Raw genomic sequence first — 21,637 nt, 5'->3', positions numbered from 1 at the left:
GCACTGTGTCCAGTAATGAAACATGGCTCTGCCCTGCCCTGGATGACCACCATCGACTAGTATGCTATGGCTGCAACCTGAGGAAAGTTCTCATTCTTCCCATGTTTTGAATAGGCTCAACTGTGTCACTCCTGGCATCATGGTGTTGGCAGCCGTAGGGTATGACTTCAGGTTCTGGCTGGTTGTAAGGAAACTCTGATGTCACAATGGTATGTCACAGACATCCTGCGTCCTCATTGTGCCGCCATTTTTCAACAGGACAATGCTCGTCCACATATGGCAGTTATCTCTATGAATTGCCTGCTTGATGTTGAAGTACTCCTTTGGCTAGCAACATCCAGCTCCCCTTCCCCCAATAGACCATGTGTGGGACCAACTCGCATGTTATTATCATCCCAGTGTCAGTGTCCAGGCTATCAAGAACTTGGTATTATGGGCTAGCTTACCTCAGGAGAGGATACAATGGCAGCCTCCCCAAACAAATCAATGCATGCATCATACTGAAAAGCAGGCTCATACTACCAACTTCTTTGTAATTCTGACTCCATTTTGTAATCACAGAAATAACATCAGCTACCCTCTCAACCTATGAAGATTAATTTGTTTTCCTCCTCCCCCTCTGGATGCTTAATATTTTTGTCAGACTGTATGCCTACAGTTTACTGTTTACTTTACAAAAGCACACATGTCATCGACTGAGGCTGAAATCCACAACTGCTACATATACACTTACAGGTTTATACTCATAGAGAGAAAACGCCAACCAGCTACTTTTAATAATGCTATTTGTTCAGGTAAATAGCGCCGTTACCAGTTTATAACAACAGGTTCGTGATGAGACGGCTCTTCACATTAAGGCAGAGTTTGTTGTTTACATTAGTTTTCACTTTCTATTCTCCCTTGTGGTGAGAATTCCTTGGGGTGGTGGTCCCATCGAAAACCTTGTTTCATTACGTTGCAATGCTGACTACTTGTGTTCATGCCATAGTGAAGACTAAATGAAGTACTATTTTGATATACGGACTGTTAGGGATATAGTTGCAAGTGCAGAAATTTTCATCGATGACTCGGGAGAGAGTACTGAACAACACTGCATCAGCATTTACATTATTTACAGACCAGTAATTATGACTTTTACAAGTAGTACGTTTTCAGGCTGTACATGGCTCAAGCAAGTCATTAATGTTTATTGTCCCCTGTACAGCAGGTTAGATAACGGAGTATTGACGCGTGGGCGCACAATAGAGTGTCTATTCTGAGAGGCGTAGTCCACTTCGTGGTGCAGATACGACTGTGAAGAAAACGACAGGTAGTAAATTATATAACATGTTTGCGAGAAGACTGTTAGACACAGAGAAAAAGCAGTTAACACACTGAAGTGGATACATATTAAGGTACCAATGCCCTCAGTATTTGCACCTATATCCCATAACACGTTCCATATACATACGTCACAGTTTACATCACCCACCCACCCTCCACTCCCCTCCGCACCGAGTTAGGTGGCGCAGTGGTTAGCACACTGGACTCGCATTCGGGAGGACGACGGTTCAATCCCGCCTCCGGCCATCCTGATTTAGTTTTTCCGTGATACCCCTAAATCGGTTCAGGCAAATGCCGGGATGGTTCGTTTGAAAGAGGACGGCCGACTTTCTTCCCCGACCTTTCCTAATCCGATGACACCGATGACCTCGCTGTTTGGTCTCCTCCACCAAATAAACCCAACCAATCAAATCCCCCTCCCCCCCTTCCCCCCCTTCGACACTCACACACACCAAAACATTTTGCCTCATTGAACGATGTACAAAAATACGGCGATATCACTGTGTATTACTTCTGTCATAACAGCTACTCCGTCAGCTATTGCTACGAGAGTGTTAAATAATAGTGGTAGATTTATATTTGTTTTGTCAGATCAGGGGGTACACACCAGCGTAACAGGTCATATACAAGCGATAATCGTCACTCTCGATTACTTACCACCGAAATGAAACACAGCGTTTAACAGGGATGGCGGCGAGAGGAATCAATTTATTAGCAGCTCGAATTCCACCAAACTCTACTGTGCACCATAGACCTGGCATCATCGTCGAATGAATCTTTTGTAAGCTGCTTCCTTTGTTGATGAACTAAACTTCCTGAGGATTCCTCCAACGAATCTGTCTGGCATCTGCCTTACCAGCGATTAATTTTATGTGGTCATTCCACAGTAGTGTGCCCATACTCCCAGATATTTTATGGATATGAATGCGTCTAGTAACAGTTCTGCGATCGTGTAATCACACAATAAAGGGTCTTTCTGTCTATGTACTCGCAGTGCGTTGCATTTGTCTACGTCGAGGGTAAATTGCCAGTCCCCGCACCAAGTGCCGATGCCGTGCGGGTTTTCATGCATATCGCTATAATTTTCTACCGTTGAGACTTCTTTGCATACGACATCATCAACGGAATGCTTCATAGAACTTTCGCCGTTATCTACTACGCTCTTTCTTGTGGAAAGTAATAGTCCTATAATACTCCTTTTGGACACTACCGAAGCCACTTTTACATCTGAATCATTCTCTCCGTTCAGAGGCACTCTTCAAAGTAATCGGACAGCTGATGTGATATTCTGTACCCTCGTATCTTGTTCATTAGCCGAAAGTGCGGAAGGGATTGAACGCCTTTCGGGAGACAAGGAACACAGCATCTTCCTTGGGTGCTGGTATCTACCGCCTTCTGGGTGTCGTGGAGGAACAACAGGGGAGATTGTCCGTCTCCGAAATGTCATAGTAAGTGAGCATAAAACACGTTCCAAAATGCTAAAGAAGACTGACGTCGAGGTAATGGCATATAGTTCTGTCAGCCGGTTCGATGGCGCTTGTTGTAAACGGAAATGACCTGCACTTTTTTCTCAAGTCATTAGGAACACTTTACTCCTCCGGCGACCTACGGGGCTCCGGCACTATGCAGCAAACTTCTTTCCCGGATTTTTTTTTTTTTTTTATTGCAGCCTGTATCATCAGTTCTTTGCCGCACATATTCCAGTCTCTGTCATGCTCTAACACATTCCAGTCTCTGTCATCCTCTACAGTTTTTACCCACTATAGCTCCCTTACCCACTATAGCATAACTTAATCATAGCTAACACTTGGTTCAAGAATCATGAAAGAAGGTTGTATACATGGAAGAAACTCCTACTTTCAAGACACTGTCCATTCCGTTCAATTGGTCTTCCAAGTCCTTTTCTGTCTCTGACAGAATTACAATGTCATCGGAGAACCTCAAAGTTTTTATTTCTTCTCCATGGATTTTAATAACTACTCCGTTCTTTTGTTTCCTTTCCTGCTTGCTCAATATACAGATTGAATAAAATCGCGGATAGGCTACAACCCTGCCTCACTCCCTTCCCAACCACTGCTTCCCTTTCATGCCCTTCGACTCTTATAACTGCCATCTGGTTTCTGTACAAATTGTAAATAGCCCTTCGCTCCCTGTATTTTACCCCTGCCACCTTTTTGAAAGAGAGTATTCCAGTCAAGCTATCTCTAAGTCTACAAATGCTAGATACGTAGGTTTACCTTTCCTTTATCTTTCTTCTAAAATAAGTCGTAGCGTTAGTATTGCCTCACGTGTTCCAATATTTCTACGGAATCCAAACTAATCTTCCCAGAGGTCGGCTTCTACCAGTTTTTCCATTCGTCTGTAAAGAATTCGTGTTAGTATTTTGCAGCTGTGACTTATTAAACTGATAGTTCGGTAATTTTCACACCTGTCAACACCTGCTTTCTTTGGGATTGGAATTATTATATTCTTCTTGAGGTCTGAGGGTATTTCGTCTGTCTCGTACATCTTGTTCACCAGATGGTAGAGTTTTGTCAGGATTGGCTCTCCCAAGGCTGTCAGTAATTCTAATGGAATGTTGTCTACTCCCGGGACATTGTTTCGACTCAGGTCTTCCAGTGCTCTGTCAAACTCTTCACGCAGTATCATATCTCCCATTTAATCTTCATCTACATCCTCTTCCATTTCGATAATATTTTCCTCAAGTATATCGCCCTTGTATAGTCCCTCTATATACTCTTTCCACCTTTCTGCTTTCCCTTCTTTGCTTATAACTGGGTTTCCACCTGAGTTCTTGATATTCGTACAAGTGGTTCTCTGTTCTCCAAAAGTCCCTTTAATTTTCCTGTAGGCAGTATCTATCTTACCCCTAGTGACATAAGGCTCTACATCCTTACATTTGTCCTCTAGCCATCCCTGCTTAGCCATTTTGCACTTCCTGTCGATTTCATTTTTGAATCGTTTGTGTTCCTTTTTGCCGGCTTCATTTACAGCATTTTTATATTTTCTCCTTTCATCAATTGAATATCTCTTCTGTTACCCAAGGATTTCTATTAGCCCTCGTCTTTTTACCTACTTAATCCTCTGCTGCCTTCACTGTTTCATCCCTCAAAGCTACCCATTCTTCTTCTACTGTATTTCTTTCCCCCATTCCTGTCAATTGTTCTCTTGTGTTCTCCCTGAAACTCTGTACAACCTCTGGTTTAGTCAGTTTATCCAGTTCCCATCTCCTTAAATTCCCACCTTTTTGCAGTTTCTTCAATTTAAATCTACAGTTCATAACCAATAGATTGTGGTCACAGTCCACATCTGCCCCTGGAAATGTCTTACAATTTAAATGGCTCTGAGCACTATGGGACTTAACATCTGAGGTCATCAGTGCCCTAGAACTTAGAACTACCTAAACCTAACTAACCTATGGACATCACAAACATCCATACCCGAGGCAGGATTCGAACCTGCGACCGTAGCAGCAGCGCGACTCCGGACTGAAGCGCCTAGAACCGCTCGGCCACAACGGCCGGCTTACATTTTAAAACCTGGTTCCTAAATATCTGTCTTATCATTATATAATCTATCTGATACGAGGATAATGGAATGTAGTCGAATTATGTCGGGTGATGCTGAGGGAATTAGATTAGGAAATGAGACACTTAAAGTAGTAAAGGAGTTTCGCTATTTGGGGAGCAAAATAACTCATGATGGTCGAAGTAGGGAGAATATAAAATGTAGACTGCCAATGGCAAGGAAAAAGTTTCTGAAGAAGAAAAATTTGTTAACATCGAGTATAGATTTAAATGTCAGGAAGTCGTTTCTGAAAGTATTTGCATGGAGTGTAGCCATGTATGGAAGTGAAACATGAACGATAAATAGTTTGGACAAGAAGAGAATAGAAGCTTTCGAAACGTGGTGCTACAGAAGAATGCTGAAGATTCGATGGGTAGATCACATAACTAATGAGGAAGTACTGAATAGAACTGGAGAGAAGAGAAATTTGTGGCACAACTTGACTAGAAGAAGGGATCGGTTGGTAGGACATGTTCTGAGGCATCATGGGATCACCAATTTAGTATTGGAAGGCAGCGTGAAGGGTAAAAATCGTAGGGGGAGACCAAGAGATTAATACACTAAGCAGATTCAGAAGCATGTAGGTTGCAGTAAATACTGGGAGATGATGAAGCTTGCACAGGATAGAGTAGCATGGAGAGCTGCATCAAACCAGTCTCAGGACTGAAGATCACAACAATAACAGCAGCTCTCTTTAGTACCACGGCATTTATTCTCTGATGTCTTAACACATGTCCATTCTTGTCAGTGTCTTTCTTAATTATATTCTTCTCCTCGCCGATTCTACGGAGAACCTCCTCATTCATAGTCTAATTTTCAACATTCTTCTGTTGCACCATACTTCAAATATTTCGAGTCTCTTCTGATCCCAGTGCATCTGTGCCCCAAAAGTACGTAAGTTCTCAATAATTTCTTCCTCAAAGTAAGGCCTATGTTCGATACCAGCAGACTTCTCTTCGCCAGAAATGCCCTTGATGCCAGTTCTAGTCTCCATTTTATGACCTCCGTCCGTCGTGGGTTATTTTACTGCCAGCACAGAAGAATTAATTAACTTCATCTACTTCGCGATCGCCAATTCTGACGTTAAGTCTCTCACTGTTCTCATTTCTGCTACTTCTTATTATTTTCGTCTTTCTTCGATGTACTCTCAATCTATATTCTGTATTGATTAGACTGTTCATTCCGTTTAACACATTCTGTAATTCTTCTTCACTTTCACTGAGGATAGCAACGTCATCATCGAATCTTCTCATTGATATCCTTTCACCTTGAACTTTAATCCCACTCTTGAACTTTTATTTCCGTCACTGCTTCTTCGATGTATAAATTGAACAGTATGGGTGGCAGACTACATCTCAGGCTTACACACTTTTTAATCCGAGCACTTCGTTCTTTGTCTTTCAGTCTCATTGTCCCCTCTTCATTCTTGGTTTAAATGGTTCAAATGGCTCTGGGCACTATGGGACTTAACATCTATGGTCATCAGTCCCCTAGAACTTAGAACTACTTAAACCTAACTAACCTAAGGACAGCACACAACACCCAGCCATCACGAGGCAGAGAAAATCCCTGACCCCGCCGGGAATCGAACCCGGGAACCCGGGCGTCGGAAGCGAGAACGCTACCGCACGACCACGAGATGCGGGCTCTTCATTCTTCTACATATTGTGTATTACCCATCTTTTCCTATAGCTTGCCTCTATTTTTCTCAGAATATCGAACATCTAGCATCATTTTACACTGTAGAACCCTTTTTCTAGGTCGACAGACCCTATGAACGTGTCTTGATTTTTCTTGCTTCCATTATAAACCGCAATGTCAGAAGTGTCTCTCTGGTACCTTTACCTTTCCTAAGACCAAACTGAACTCACGTAACACATACTCGATTTTCTTTTCCATTCTTTTGTATATTATTCTTGTCAGCACCTCGGAGGCATGAGCTGTTAAGCTGACTGTGCGATAATTCTCGCACTTGTCAGCTCGTCCTATCTGAAGAATTATGTAGGTGAAGCTTTTCCAAATGTCTGATAGTATATCGCCAGTCTCACATGTTCTACCCACCAACGTGAATTGCCGTTTTGTTGCCTCTTCTCCCAATGATTTTAGAAATTCTGATGCATTATTATCTACCTCTTCTGCCCTATTCGATCTTAAGTCGTCCAGAGCTCGTTCAGATTCTACCTCCAGTACTGGATCCACAATCTCTTCCCTGTCGATTCGTGTTTCTTCTTCTATCACGACATGAGACAAGTCCTCCTCCTCATAGAGGCATTCAATATATTCTTTCCACCTGTCTGCTCTGTCCTCTACATGTGCGGAATTCCCGTTGCAGTCCTAATGTTACTGCCTTGCTTTTCTCTTCCCAGAAATGACCTTTCCATGTACACTCCTGGAAATGGAAAAAAGAACACATTGACACCGGTGTGTCAGACCCACCATACTAGCTCCGGACACTGCGAGAGGGCTGTACAAGCAATGATCACACGCACGGCACAGCGGACACACCAGGAACCGCGGTGTTGGCCGTCGAATGGCGCTAGCTGCGCAGCATTTGTGCACCGCCGCCGTCAGTGTCACCCAGTTTGCCGTGGCATACGGAGCTCCATCGCAGTCTTTAACACTGGTAGCATGCCGCGACAGCGTGGACGTGAACCGTATGTGCAGTTGACGGACTTTGAGCGAGGGCGTATAGTGGGCATGCGGGAGGCCGGGTGGACGTACCGCCGAATTGCTCAACACATGGAGCGTGAGGTCTCCACAGTACATCGATGTTGTCGCCAGTGGTCGGCGGAAGGTGCACGTGCCCGTCGACCTGGGACCGGACCGCAGCGACGCACGGATGCACACCAAGACCGTAGGATCCTACGCAGTGCCGTAGGGGACCGCACCGCCACTTCCCAGCAAATTAGGGACACTGTTGCTCCTGGGGTATCGGCGAGGACCATTCGCAACCGTCTCCATGAAGCTGGGCTACGGTCCCGCACACCGTTAGGCCGTCTTCCGCTCACGCCCCAACATCGTGCAGCCCGCCTCCAGTGGTGTCGCGATAGGCGTGAATGGAGGGACGAATGGAGACGTGTCGTCTTCAGCGATGAGAGTCGCTTCTGCCTTGGTGCCAATGATGGTCGTATGCGTGTTTGGCGCCGTGCAGGTGAGCGCCACAATCAGGACTGCATACGACCGAGGCACACAGGGCCAACACCCGGCATCATGGTGTGGGGAGCGATCTCCTACACTGGCCGTACACCACTGGTGATCGTCGAGGGGACACTGAATAGTGCACCGTACATCCAAACCGTCATCGAACCCATCGTTCTACCATTCCTAGACCGGCAAGGGAACTTGCTGTTCCAACAGGACAATGCACGTCCGCATGTATCCCGTGCCACCCAACGTGCTCTAGAAGGTGTAAGTCAACTACCCTGGCCAGCAAGATCTCCGGATCTGTCCCCCATTGAGCATGTTTGGGACTGGATGAAGCGTCGTCTCACGCGGTCTGCACGTCCAGCACGAACGCTGGTCCAACTGAGGCGCCAGGTGGAAATGGCATGGCAAGCCGTTCCACAGGACTACATCCAGCATCTCTACGATCGTCTCCATGGGAGAATAGCAGCCTGCATTGCTGCGAAAGGTGGATATACACTGTACTAGTGCCGACATTGTGCATGCTCTGTTGCCTGTGTCTATGTGCCTGTGGTTCTGTCAGTGTGATCATGTGATGTATCTGACCCCAGGAATGTGTCAATAAAGTTTCCCCTTCCTGGGACAATGAATTCACGGTGTTCTTATTTCAATTTCCAGGAGTGTAGTTAGTCAGTCCTTCCGACAATTACTTCTTTTTTGATTTCTTCGAATTTTTCTTGTAGCCATTTCGCCTTAGCTTACCTGCACTTCCTATTTACTTCATTCCTAAGTGACGTGGGCTTCTGTATTCCTATATTTCTCCTTTCTTCCATCAGATGAAGAATTTCTTCTGTTGCACACGGTTTTTTAAAAATAGATACCTTTCTTTTACCATTGTCTTTTTCCAATTTCTGTGATTGACCTTTTTGCGGATGTCCAACCTCTTCAACTGAACTATTTATTATCGCAGAATGTATGGCCTTAGAGAAGTACAAGCGTGTATCTTCATTCCTTAGTACTTCCGTATCCCAGTTCTTTGAAGAAAATATATCCATAGGGCCTGTCAGATTTACCGGGACGTGTACCCGTTATCGGGACCTCGTCGTACAGCATGTGATTGCTGCTTTGGAAGAAAGAAACTGCTTGGAAACTGTTTTCGTGCAAGGTGGAACAACATATGGCTCAAATGGCTCTGCGGTGGTCTCGCGGTTCTAGGCGCGCAGTCCGGAACCGTGTGACTGCTACGGTCGCAGGTTCGAATCCTGCCTCGGGCATGGATGTGTGTGATGTCCTTAGGTTAGTTAGGTTTAAGTAGTTCTAAGTTCTAGGGGACTGATGACCACAGCTGTTAAGTCCCATAGTGCTCAGAGCCATTTGAACCATTTTTTTCAAATGGCTCTAAGCTCTATAGGACTTAACATCTGAGGTCATCAGTATTCTACGCTTAGAACTACTTAAACCTAACTAACCTACGAACACCACACACATCCATGTCTGAGGCAAGATTCGAACCTGCGACCGTAGCAGCCGCGTGGTTCCGGACTGAAGCTCCTACAACTGCTCGCCCACAGAGGCCGGCCGGTGGAACAACACCTCATGTCGTTCGCCAGTGAAACATCTGCTTAATACAACCCTCCACCATCGTGTTATCTCCAGGGGTTTCCCATGTGCATGGTCTGAAAGATCACCTAATGTGAATCTGTGTGAAGTTTAGCTCTGGGATGTGTAAAACAATGCGTTTACCAGGGACACGTTCCGTCTGTACCTGATGTGAAGAGCAGCACACAGGAACACGTTGCTCTGATTGTATCGGAGCAGCTGCGAGCTACTGTTGATCACGTCGTTTTGTCGTTTTGTCGTTTTACGGATGCGGCCTCTCGTCAACGTCTCCGGTGCTCGTACTGAACAAATTGTGTACGCGGCGGTTAATAATAAAATCAACATTACGCATTTGTCACTTGTTTCACCTCTTCTGTCCGCGTGCCATTCCTAACCCATTACATATGGAAACAATTGAACTCGTGTTTCTTGCATTCAGAGCAGCAAAGTTGCAACTGGCGACAAGAATTGGAAGTAATTTTTTTCTCGCGCAAATCGGTTCCGCATTAGCGCGTTAGAATTTCTACCGCAGCCATGCAATGATACAGCCCATGTGATTATATAACCCACACTGGACCTCTGTAAGTAGCTGCACGTACAACCACCGGGCAGTTGTGGACGAAATTTGTTTCTTACCGTCCTGGGGAATGCAGGTTTCTACACTACTGCCCATTAAAATTGCTACACCAAGAAGAAATGCAGATTCATTGGACAAATATATGATACTAGAACTGAGATGTGATTACATTTTCACCCAATTTGGGTGCATAGATCCTGAGAAATCAGTACCCAGAACAACCACCTCTGGCTGCAATAACAGCCTTGATACGCCTGGGCATTAAATCAAACAGAGCTTGAATGGCGTGTACAGATACCACAGTTCATAAAGAGTAGAGACTGGCGTATTGTGACGAGCCAGTTGGTCGGCCACCATTGACCAGACGTTTTCAATTGGTGAGAGATCTGGAGAATGTGCTGGCAAGGGCAGCAGTCGAACATTTTCTGTATCCAGAAAGACCCGTACAGGACCTGCAACATTGCGGGCGTGCATTATCCTGCTGAAATGTAGGGTTTCACAGGGATCGAATGAAGGGTAGAGCCACGGGTTGTAACACACCTGAAATGTAACGTCCACTGTTCAAAGTGCCGTCAGTGCGAACAAGAGGTGACCGAGACGTGTAACCAATGGCACCCCATACCATCACGCCGGGTGATACGCCAGTATGGCGATGACGAATATACGCTTTCAATGTGCGTTCACCGCGATGTCGCGTAACACGGATGCGACCATCATGATGCCGTAAACAGAACCTGGATTCATCCGGAAAAATGACGTTTTGCCACTCGTGCACCCAGGTTCGTCGTTGAGTACACCATTGCAGGCGCTCCTGTCTTTGATGCAGCGTCAAGGGTAACCGCAGCCACGGTCTGCGAGCTGATAGTCCATGCTGCTGCAAACGTCGTCGAACTGTTCGTGCATATGGTTGTTATCTTGCAAACGTCCCCATTTGTTGGCTCAGGGATCGAGACGTGGCTGCACGATCCGTTACAGCCATGCGGATAAGATGCCTGTCATCTCGACTGCTAGTGATACGAGGCCGTTGAGATGGAGCACAGCGTTCCGTATCAGCCTCCTGAATCCACCGTTTCCATATTCTGCTAACAGCCATTGGATCTCGACCAACGCGAACAGCAATGTGGCGATACGATAACCCGCAATCTCGATAGGCTACAATCCGACCTTTATCAAAGCCGGAAACGTGGTGGTACGCATTTCTCCTCCTTACACGAGGCATCACAACAACGTTTCACCAGGGAACACCGGTCAACTGCTGTTTGTGTATGAGAAACCGGTTGTAAACTTTCCTCATGTCAGCACGTTGTAGGTGTCGCCACCGGCGCCAGCCTTGTGTGAATGCTCTGAAAAGCTAATCTTTTGCATATTACAGAATCTTCTTCCTGTCGGTTAAATTTCGCGTCTGTAGCACGTCATCTTCGTGGTGTAGCAATTTTAATGGCCAGTAGTGTAGCTTCACAGAGCAGTGTGGCCAAGTATCGAAAGAGAAGCGCTGTGAGCTCGTGATACGATCGAAGCAGCTCGTTGACTCGTGCAGTCTGGCTCGTGTCGCGTTGCGGAGCGCATCGGCCGCGTGTTGTTGACATCGGCAGAGACGACTACGCCGCCGCCAGCCACTGCGGGCAGCCGCGCCTCACACCCCATCCCTGTAGACAGCATGGGAACACGGTAAGTCTTCAGCTTTTTTCTGTGAGCCGCGGGCTGTAGATAGTTTGATCATCTGTGAGTCACTTGTTTACAACGATGATGGACCTGTCACGGTATAGCAGTACAGTAACAAAAGAATCGTAATTTCTTATGGAATATTCTGACGTCACTTGGAGGAACACAGACAAATTAAAAACTTAGCACAGTGTCAATGCTCCACAAATTTTATTTTATACTGGCCGGGTATGTATTTATACCAATTCCATTAGCCCATCCCCCCCTCTTCCCTCTCTCGTGCGTCGTCTCCTAGACTCTCATCTTTGTCTATCCCCCCCCCCCCCTCACGTCTGTGTCCATGTCCTCCTCTCCCCTCTTTGCCTGTTCGTCTCTTCCTCCTCCTCCTCCTCCTCCTCCCCCTTCAGCCCCACCACAATAGGAGGTTGCTGGTTCTTACCCCCACATTATTTCTTTCCACATAGTGACTAAGATGAATAGCACGTGCGATAGAAATCGATGCAGGGGTTTCGCAGGAGTTTTGTAGCTGCCATTTTGTACAGTATACTCTTACATAACTGGAAAAACTGGTAGAAGCCGACCTCGGGGAAGATCAGTTTGGATTCCGTAGAAATATCGGAACACGTGAGGCAATACTGACCCTTCGACTTATCCTAGAAGATAGATTAAGGAAAGGCAAACCTACGTTTCTAGCATTTGTAAACTTAGAAAAAGCTTTTGACAATGTTGACTGGAATACTCTCTTTCGAATTCTAAAGGTGGCAGGGATAAAATATAGGGAGAGAAAGGGTATTTACAATTTGTACAGAAACCAGATGACAGTTATAAGAGCTGAGGGGTATGAAAGGGAAGCAGTGGTTGGGAAGGGAGTGAGACAGGGTTTTAGCCTATCCCCGATGTTATTAAATCTGTATATTGAGCAAGCAGTAAAGGAAACAAAAGAAAAATTCGGAGTAGGTATTAAAATCCATGGAGAAGAAATAAAATCTTTGAGGTTCGCTGATGACATTCTAATTCTGTCAGAGACAGCAAAAGACTTAGAATAGCAGTTGAACGGAATGGATAGTGTCTTGAAGGGACGATATAAGATCAACATCAACAAAAGCAAAACGAGGAAATGGAATGTAGCCGAATTTAGTCGGGTGATGCTGAGGGAATAAGATTGGGAAATGGGACACTTAAAGTAGTAAAGGAGTTTTTCTGTTTGTGGAGCAAAATAACTGATGATGGTCGATGTAGAGAGGATATAAAATGTAGACTGGCAATGGCAAGGAAAGCGTTTCTGAAGAAGAAAAATTTGTTAACATTGAGTATAGATTTAAATGTCAGGTAGTCGTTTCTGAAAGTATTTGTATGGAATGTAGCCATGTATGGAAGTTAAACATGGACGATAAATAGTTTGGACAGGAAGAGAATAGAAGCTTTCGAAATGAAGAATGCTGAAGATTATATGGGTAGATCACATAAGTAATGAGGAGGAATTGAATAGACTTGAGGAGGAGTTTGTGACGCAACTGGACTAGAAGAAGGGATCGGTTGGTAGGACATGTTCTGAGTCATCAAGGGATCACCAATTTAGTATTGGAGGGCAATGTGGAGAGTAAAAATCGTAGAAGGAGTCCAAGAGATGAATACGCTAAACAGTTTCAGAAGGATGTAGGTTGCAGTAAGTACTGGGTGATGAAGCTTGCACAGGATACAGTAGCATGGAGAGCTGCATCAAACCAGTCTCAGGACTGAAGACCACAACAACAACAACAACAACAACAACAACTCTTACATACATTTCATTCATATCAAACATATTTCACACAGATATCTACACATACTTCACCTGTATCCGTGGGGAATTTCGTCCTGCAGTCTAGATTTCACACAGGTCAATCTCTTCGACGTCAGCTGTCCTGAGGATTGTGTCGTACAATGATTTAATTTTGCACGTACATTCACTGGTGTTGCAATTAGAGTTAGAAGTAAGGACGTAATAAATTAAGACAACGTGCATGACGTGGTCACTGTGTTTGACGTATTATTTCCTGAAGTATGTGACGTGCAATGATGCAATTCTCCAGGTGCATTCACTGGTATATGTGAATACCGTCTGCGAAATGGGTAATAAGTACAGTTAGTAACAAAGAAATAATAAATTATAACGTGACAGCGGATGGGTTGTTTTACTGCGTGAACAGCGAAAATGTAGTAAGCGATAAACTTTTTTATCCGTTCATCATTTCGCGGGGTAAACAGCGAGAAAAAATTACGTAAACGTCTGAAATTATGTGTAAAGTTTGTTGCAGGTCAAGTGTTCTCATACCCAAATACGGGGTGAATATAATATGGAAATATGCGCGTCGTGGGTTACACTACTTTTTCACCCCACCCTATCCTCGCCTCTTTGATAGGTGTTTCCTATGCCACAGTCAGTCAGTCACATTGTACTAATCTCGTTGAAATCGGTCCGCTGGTTTAGGAGGAGTTGTGGAACATACACATACATACCTACTCGTATACATACATGTATATACGTACATACCTTTTTATAATAAGTATTTTAGTGCTTTCGACATTTCGAGGCGATCCTCGTACAACATATATAGACAGTCTACACTGCATCAGAGGCGGCTTTTGTCTGTACAAATGTTATTTTCAAAGATATGCGACCGTATATACTGGATACACAAATTCCAACTCCTCAATTTCATGCGGGTACTCTTACAAAATCTTAGCAGTGCAATTTTTGTTTTCCGTGTGTATACTCGTATAAAGGCCACGTATCTTTGGAAGTAACAATATTTGTACAGACAGGAGCTGACTATTTCGTCTGTAAAGGAAAACATCATCACTGCGACTGCTGACAAATATAAAGAAAGCATTTTAGTGCATCAGTCACTCATTTTCCAACCACGCGTTTCGATGTTTCTTACCATCATATTTAGGTACAAAACTGTCTAGTTCCAGTCCCAGTGTTAATGTGGTGCACAGATGAATTTCCTCAGCAGCAGACTAAAAGTAAAGCAGATTATGTTTCGTCTTTTGTCACGAACTGTGATCGAAAAGATGCTGCATACAGCTTGTGCTCTTCACTCTACATTACGTTTACACTCTACCTTACAATTATGTGTAAACATGATGTGCAGTGAAGGGCACGTGCAACCAATAGCAATGTGCACGATTTTCTTAGTAGTAACTCTCCCCTCTACAGTTCTCCCAGATTTGTAAAGAAGCTAACTTTTCTTTTTCTTCGTCCACTTCAAGGAGTGGGGGTTGGCCCGTTCCGAAATCAAAGGAATTTAATAAAACTGTTGCCTCCATCTCTTCATTGGCAACCCTGTATCTCGTTTTCCAGTTTGGTTGAAATACGGTATTTGCCATAGCAGACTTTCAGGTGGCATCCTTTCGATGTGATCGTACTACTTGTTTATAACAGAGCCAAATGAATTCTGTCACTGTTGCTTTTACGTCTAGATGTTGCCTTATACCAAGGTGGTTTGATAAATATTGTAAAAAATGCAAAAACGTTTGTTTCGTAAACAACTTACTTTACTGTTCGGCATGGTCTCCTGTGGGAGATGTTCACTGGGTCCAGCAGTCGTCTGGCTTCTTCACCCCATCGTAAAAAATAAGTTCTGTCAATACAAATAAAGCTTTTTCTGCGTCAGTCACTTGTTTTGTTTTGCCATTATGCGTTTCGACAGTTCACCACCATCATCTTCAGGTGGAGAATTGTTTCTTTACATGGCTGGTGTTTAAGAGCACAGACGTCTTTTCACAGTCACAGACCAAGGCCAGTGTAGGTTAAAAATTGTTCAAATTGCTCTAAGCACTATGGGACTTAAAATCTGAGGTCATCAGTCCCCTAGACTTAGAAGTAGTTAAATCTGACTAACCTAAGGACATCACACACCTCCATGTCCGAGGCAGGATTCGAACCTGCGACCGTAGCAGCAGCGCGGTTCCGGCCTGAAGCACCTAGAACCGCTCGGCAACAGTGGCCGGAGCCAGTGTAGGTTATTTTGCGTCCTTTTCTAATGATAAAATTTGTTGATTTCGAAAAGGCACTGTAGAGATTAAAAAACAACTACTCATATCACTTTCTCATTCTTCCCAGCAACCCAAAGTTTCAAGTTGGGGAACAGGAAAATGTCACTTGGGGCTAAGACTGCTGACCAGAGTGTATGAGGAAACAATTCAAAGCCCAGTTCACGCGTTTCCGCTATTGTTATCGCTGATGGCTGGGATGGTGCGTTACCCTGGTGAAAGAGCCTTGGTCTCTTTTCAGCCAATGCAGGTTCCAAACTATCCGACAATGAATCATAACAGGGTCCAATTATGGCTCTGCCTTTTTCCAGGTACTCCATGAGGTTTATTCCTTGGGAATCCCAAAAAGCTGGCCATCACCTTACCAGCTGACAAAATAGTATTTGCCTGCTCGGGTGCAGTTTCACCAGCCTTTGTCCAATGCTCTCACTGCCGTCTAACCTCTGATGTGTAATGATGCATCCAGGTTTCACAAATCGGAGCAGAAAGTTTTGCGGGTTGCAATTAAACATCGCCGGACACTGTGTTGAAATGCTGCTCCGGATGCGCTTGTGAGCAATCGCGGTACCCAACTCGCATACAGCTTCTCCATTGCCACTTCTACGTGCAGGATATTATACACTCGCTCAGTTGAGATACCTCCCCTATCAGCAAACTCAAAAATTTTTATTCGGCGGTCTTGTATTACTCTATACAGTATGCAAGGACACTCGTCCGATCAGGTACCATGTTTCCAGCCATCCACAGTCCCTTGTCGGTGTTGAAGGTCCAGGGCGAGGCGTAAAGCTTTGTGTCGTGCAGTCATCAAGGGTACACGAGTGGGCCTTCGGCTCCGAAAGCCCATATCGATGATGTTTCGTTGAATGGTTCGCACGCTGTCTATTTAAATGAAACAGTAATAACTCTGTCAATAAAATTCTTCTGGGCTTGAGGCCGCATTGTCAACTATAAAATTCCGACGTTTCGGCGAGAGTTGCTTCTGTTGCAAGACGCCTTCCTCAGGGTGTACAGAAGTTAGCAATACACCCTGAGGAAGGCGTCTTGCAACAGTCGCCGAAACGTCGGAATTTCATAGTTGACAACGTGGCCTCAAACCCAGAAGATTTTTATTGACTGTGACAGCGGCCGCGCAAGCCTACGTTTACAATAATAACTCTTTCTATAATATATTTTAACAGTTATCAAATTATTATAAATTTACAGTGTTAAGTGGCCGATGTCCAACCGTTGCGTGTATTCCAGGACGAGAGATACCGAATTGTGAATTCTTTGTCGTTGTACGATGCTTAAGAAATTAAATGTTTCCATTCTAATTACACAGAACAAAGCGTTTTTTATTGACATTATTCTTAATTTTTCCTTTCACGCACGCCCCTGTCAAGTCTTTAGGTATAGTCTAAAATATTTCAGCAAATAAAAACGCTCACTTTATTTAGTGTCATCACCAGGTATCGGTAGATCTTGTTTCTATTAACACCTTCCATTAATATCAAATTTAATACCGTACAGTACGTCACTTTGCAGTCCACAGCGAGGGGCATAAATTCCACGAGTTACTCATACCGGTGTGCACAGTTATTTCAGATTAGGCATTAAAGGCGCGTCTCGCTCTTGATTAAATGGTTCAAATGGCTCTGAGCACTATGGGACTCAACTTCTGAGGTCATCAGTCCCCTAGAACTTAGAACTACTTAAACCTAACCAACATTAGGACATCACACACATCCATGCCCGAGGCAGGATTCGAACCTGCGACCGTAGCGGTCGTGCGGTTCCAGATTGTGGTGCCTAGAACCGCTCGTTCTTGATTAACGCACGGGGTTTTGCAAATTCTCTTTATCTGTCTGTACGTGACGGTTAATATTCTGAACTACTTGTCGGTTTTGATACGGTTTTCACCTCCAGACGGACTGACATATACGGAAGCTGTATAATTTATTAACGCTACAACAGGCAAGTTGTCCGGCTGCAGACATTTTAACGCTATTCAGGCGAAGCCGCAGCTTGCCTATGGTATAATATAAATTGAAGGGTCAGGAAATCTTTTCTGGTGGTATTTACGTGGAGTATACTCATATGTGGAGTTGAAACGTCTGTCGTAGTTCAGACAAGAAAAGAATAGCTCTTTAAATGTGGTGATACAAGAGAATGCCGAACATTAGGTAGAGCCAGTGTTAAGAGATACTAAATCGAATTGGAGAAAAATAAATTTATAGCACGCTTGGACTAAAAATAAGGGACTAAAGTGCTAAGAAAAGCCCTGAGGTACCAAGGAATTGTTACTGTAATAAAGGAGGGAAGTGTTGGTAAATATTGTAGGTAGAAACGAAGATTTGGCTACAGTAAGCAGATTGAAGTGATGCGGAGATATGGGGCCTTGTGAAGACCCAAAGACCAGAACAACACGTGTGTGATTCAGACCATATTGGACTGACAATACACACGCATACAAAGAAGGGCTGTACGAATAGCCACCATATGGACACTTCCTGAAAGATCAAAACTGTTCTATAATAGGATTTCAATTCAGACACTTGGCTTCTTTGTGCATCGTTCTTGCTAAGTTAGCTATCCGTATATACATCGTGACTATTATCAATCCCTCTGTCTGCTTGTACCCCTGTTCTAACTGTGTGTGTCGTATGCGGACACACCTCACGCTGTAGGGCCCGTTACCCATGGAAGGAAATAGTCCAGGCAGGTGAGGCGACATGGTACGCTTTTATGTCTACAAGAAGTTCCGTAAAAATGTACAGCTCGATTCAGAATGAGAGATTCATCTTGGCAGTTGCTTCTTCTGGTCACGATAGTGGCGAAAAATGTGAACCTAGGAACAGTGTTAACTACATTTCAGGTACAATGAAATCTAAAGTTAGTATCTATTCGCCAACGTCCCTTTCACGCAATGACCTCTGAAAGACAAAGGAAGATTATTAACGAATGTGAGTACATGAATTGTTAGGATTACAGAATTTTATGCGATAATAAACATAGACAAGACACTCTTGATTAGGAAGAAGAAACGACTGCTAATATCCAAAAATATAAACCTCGAGATCAGAAAAATATTAACGAGGAGCTGTGTTTGGAGTATTGCTCCAAATGGTTGTGAAACGTAGACAGTGCGGAACATAGAACGGAAACGATCAGAAGCCCTTGCAGGTAGATATTACGATAGTTCGAGGAAGAGGTGAATTGATATATGTAGGACTGAAGACTATCTGGAAAAATTACATATTGACAACGCAGATTAGGTGAGAGACAATCTTCTTTATTTTCTTGCCGCAGCACTAACAGCAACATAATGCTGTGACTAATTTCGTCGAACCAGCGATCACTGATCAGAAGAACGTAGTATTGTTGGAACTGTTTACCTACACAGATTCCACTGTACTTCTCGCGATATAAACTTAATCTATCTCTTATTTCGGCGAAGCATTTTTTGTCGAGACAAACCAAAATTTCGCGTCAGATATGTTCAGCCCACCAAACCACACTACTGGCCATTACAATTGCTACACCAAGAAGAAATGCAGATGATAAAGGGGTAGTCATAGGACAAATATATTTTACTAGAACTGACATGTAATTACATTTTCACGCAATTTGGGTGCATAGTTCCAGAGAAATCAGTACCCAGAACAACCACCTCTCGCCGTAATAACTGCCTTGATACACTTGGACATTGAGTCAAACAGTGCTTGGATGGCGTGTACAGGTACATCTGCCCATGCAGCTTCAACACGATACCACAGTTCATCAAGAGTAGTGACTGGCGTATTGTGACGAGCCAGTTGCTCGGCCACCATTGACCAGAGGTTTTCAATTGGTGAGAGATCTGGAGAATGTGCTGACCAGGGCAGCAGTCGAACATTTTCTGTATCCAGAAAGACCCGTACAGCACCTGCAACATGCCGTCGTGCATTATCCTGCTGAAATGTAGGGTTTCGCAGGGATCGAATGAAGGGTAGAGCATCCGCGCGGGATTAGCCGAGCGGTCTGAGGCGCTGCAGTCCTGGACTGTGCGGCTGATCCCGGCGGAGGTTCGAGTCCTCCCACGGGTATGTGTGTGTGTGTGTTTGTCCTTAGGATAATTTAGGTTCAGTAGTGTGTAAGCTTAGGGACCTATGACCTTAGCAGTTAAGTGCCATAAGATTTCACACATATTTGAACATTTTTTTGAAGGGTAGAGCCACGGGTCGTAATACATCTGAAATGTGACGTCCACCGTTCAAAGTGCCGTCAATGCGAACAAGAGGTGGCCGAGACGTGTAACCAATGGCACCCCATACCATCACGCCGGGTGATACGCCAGTATAGCGACGACGAATACACGTTTCCAATGTGCGTTCACCGCGATATCGCCAAACATGGATGCGACCATCATGATGCTGTAAACAGAACCTGACGAGGCGCTCCTGTCTGTGATGCAGAGTCAAGGGTAACCGCAGCCACGGTCTCCGAGCTGATAGTCCATGCTGCTGCAAACGTCGTCGAACTGTTCGTGCAGATGGTTGTTGACTTGGAAACGTCCCCATCTGTTGACTCAGGGATCGAGACGTGGCTGCACGATCCGTTACAGCCATGCGGATAAGACTGCTAGTGATACGAGGCCGTTGGGATCCAGCACGGCGTTCCGCATTACCCTCCTAAACCCATCGGTTCCATATTCTGCTAAGAGTCATTGGATCTCGACCAACGCGAACAGCAATGTCGAGATACGATAAATCGCAATCGCGATAGGCTACAATCCGACCTTTATCAAAGTCAGAAACGTGATGGTACGCATTTCTCCTCTTTACACGAGGCATCACAACAACGTTTCACCAGGCAACGCTGGTCAACTGCTGTTTGTGTATGAGAAATCGGTTGGAAACTTTCCTCACGTCAGCACGTTGTAGGTGTCGCCTCCGGCACCAACCTTGTGTGAAGCTCTGAAAAGCTAATCATTTGGATATCACAGCATCTTCTTCCTATCGTTTAAATTTCGCGTCTGTAGCACGTCATCTTCGTGGTGTGGCAATTTTAATGGCCAATAGTGTACATTTGGAGAACCTAATTTTAAATAAGCTTCTGTTAACACAATGTTGTAGTGCCTGAATTATTCTGGTAAATTACGATGCAAAGCAGAGAACTTCGCTTCGTAATTCAGAATAATATCGGCACTGCAATATTGCACTTTTCCGCCCACAGCCGGCAAGCAACTTCTAAGTAAAATGTCTCCCCTGTACGGGAACACACATAATGGATGTACGAATACATGCTATAGACGAATAGTTATCGACATATGTAAGTTTGGGTCTGGTCGTAAGCCGTGCACGTTTAGGCAAACGGTATGGCGACCGGTTGCGAGAAGAGGGAAATCCGGGTTCGAATCTCGGTCCGGCACAATTTTTCAGTCTCGTCACTCCATTCTACAGCTGATGGTTGTCCATTTTCGCAGTTGTGAATACAGTTTATGCTTTTAGTTAATTATTTATTTATTTATTAATGTTCCTGTTAGACGTTTTGTGTGTGTTTCGATTCAGTTATCGTAAGGAATGTCCGCCTCCGGTAGCTGAGTCGTCACCGCGACAGACTGTCAATCCTAAGGGCCCGGGTTCGATTCTCGGCTGGGTCGGAGATATTCTCCGCTAAGGGACTGGGTGTTGTGTTGTCCTAATCATCATCATTTTATCCCCATCGACGCGCAAGTCGCCGACGCGGCGTCAAATCGAAAGACCTGCACCGGGCGAACGGTCTACCCGA

Source organism: Schistocerca piceifrons, chromosome 10 (genome assembly GCF_021461385.2).
Source record: "Schistocerca piceifrons isolate TAMUIC-IGC-003096 chromosome 10, iqSchPice1.1, whole genome shotgun sequence".
Taxonomy (NCBI): Eukaryota; Metazoa; Arthropoda; class Insecta; order Orthoptera; family Acrididae; genus Schistocerca; species Schistocerca piceifrons.
This window is presented reverse-complemented; position numbering follows the sequence as displayed.